Below are 2050 nucleotides of genomic sequence, written 5' to 3' on the forward strand. Positions count from 1 at the left end.
CTGGATTGGATCATTAGGATCGCATGGTGCCATAAACTTATCAATTTTGTGCGATAAGGCAGAAAATTGGGCTTGTAACATTGCTACTGGATCAAGATTCATTATACCTTTAACCGATGATGTACCTGAGGATGATGGTTTCGCCGTTGGTATATGTCCACGCTCTGCGGGCCATATACTGCTGTTGATTGCCATTTCCTCCAAAAGTTCTCTTGCTTGGGCGGACGTCTTCTTCATAAATAAACCTCCAGACATAGCATCTAATGAACCTCTAGTTGTAGGATTTAATCCATTATAGAATGTCTGCATTAAAAGTGCATCTGGCAGTTGGTGGTGTGGGCATAAACGTTGAAGTTCTTTAAAACGTTCCCAAGCTTCATAAAGAGTTTCATTATCATTTTGTGTAAAAGATGTCAATTCTTTGATGACTCTTGCGGTTTTTGCTAAGGGAAAATATTTTGATAAAAACGCTTGGGCTAATTGGTCCCAAGTTTCAAATGTTGCAGCAGGCATAGAAGTTAACCAAATTTTTGCCTTATCCTTCAAAGTGAACGGAAAGAGGCGAAGTTTGATTGCTTCGGCTGTTACATCAGTAATTTTAAAAGTATCACAAATTTCTAAGAAATTTGTCAAATGTGCATTAGGGTTTTCGTTAGGTAGTCCATAAAACGTTACGTTGTTTTGCAACATATTAAGCAAAGCAGACTTAATTTCAAATTGATTTGCGTTTATACGGGGTCTAACTACACTATTAGTTACACCGGCCATTCCTGGCCTAGCATAATCCATAAGTGTCGGTGGATCGGCCATATTTTCTGGCTGGATTTTTTTTGGGTTTTATGGGTGTTTTGTCTTTGTTTTTGTTGTTTTTCTTGTTTTTCTTAAGTGTTCTTTCAATTTCTGGATCAAAAGGGTCTGGTGGTGTGCCCGAATTTCGCGAACTGCGCATGAACTTGAAATGGTTACACGAGCCAAACTACCTTCAAAACAAAATTGAAAACAAATATGTTATATAAACTGAAAAATAAATAAAATATAAAAATTGTATAAAAATAATGTGTAAACCTAGATTCGAAAATAAAATACGAAAAATAAAAATTTTGTCAAAAATTTTGGCGTATCCCCGGCAACGGCGCCAAAAACTTGTTGAGCGATTTCCGCAAGTGCACGGTTTCGCTTGTAGTAATAAAAATATCGATCCCACAGGGATACGTTTTTTAACGAAAAACTTATTTTTGAGTTTATTAATTTCGAACTTGTTAGATTTATTATTAATTGTAAATGAAAAGTGAAATTTGTCTAATTGAATTTAGGAAAAATAATTGTTTAATTGAGTTTATGAACTTTGAATACTTGAAAAAATGCTGGAATAAGATTCTATATTTAGAATAAATCGATTGTTAGAAAAATCTTCTGATTTAAGGATGAATTTTACAAAACATGAACATTTAGAACTTTTTAGAAAAACAATGAATGTATTCATTTGCATTAAGCAAAGAAAACAACTTAAACTTTGTATCAATTATGATGATGAAATAAATGGCGGAACCTCTAATTAATTGGCTTTAAACGCGACAAAACCCTTTCGGGATAGTTGCCCTTACTCAAATTAAAACTCTTTCGAGATGATAATTTGCCTAAGTGTTCAACAAAGTTTCCTTGTAATGATTTTGAATTCAACTGCGTATTAATGAAAACACCAGCCTCACTTATATTGGATTGGTTACCATAAGTGCTGCATAACGATTTGTCGAATAGAACGGACTTTATTAGATGAAATATAAATTGATACAAGTTTACAGAGAACATGGAGCATCGAGTTCTTCGAGGGCGTGCAAGTGAACGGCTTGATCGGTTCCTTTCCTTGGGTTTCCTTAGAGGTTGTCAGGCTCAGGGGCGAACACTCTACTCAATCTTCTCGCTGTAACTTCGTAATAGGGATTCGGTCGGCCACTACCATGATACAAACTAAAACTGGAACAATGTCTAAACGCTACTGAGTTGTAATTAAACTATAAACAATATGTGTACCTCATCTTGTTTTGTACAG

General features: G+C 35.0%; 1 non-coding gene across 1 annotated transcript; it reads left to right on the plus strand.

Annotated features, from left to right (window-relative positions):
- Window positions 1-325: 325 nt before the first annotated feature.
- On the plus strand, window positions 326-432 carry LOC136228190 (small nucleolar RNA R71). The gene has a single exon (XR_010688523.1). It is a non-coding gene; the product is annotated as a small nucleolar RNA R71 (small nucleolar RNA).
- The last annotated feature ends 1618 nt before the right edge of the window (window positions 433-2050 follow it).

This window comes from Euphorbia lathyris, chromosome 4 (genome assembly GCF_963576675.1).
Source record: "Euphorbia lathyris chromosome 4, ddEupLath1.1, whole genome shotgun sequence".
In the NCBI taxonomy this organism is placed as follows: Eukaryota; Viridiplantae; Streptophyta; class Magnoliopsida; order Malpighiales; family Euphorbiaceae; genus Euphorbia; species Euphorbia lathyris.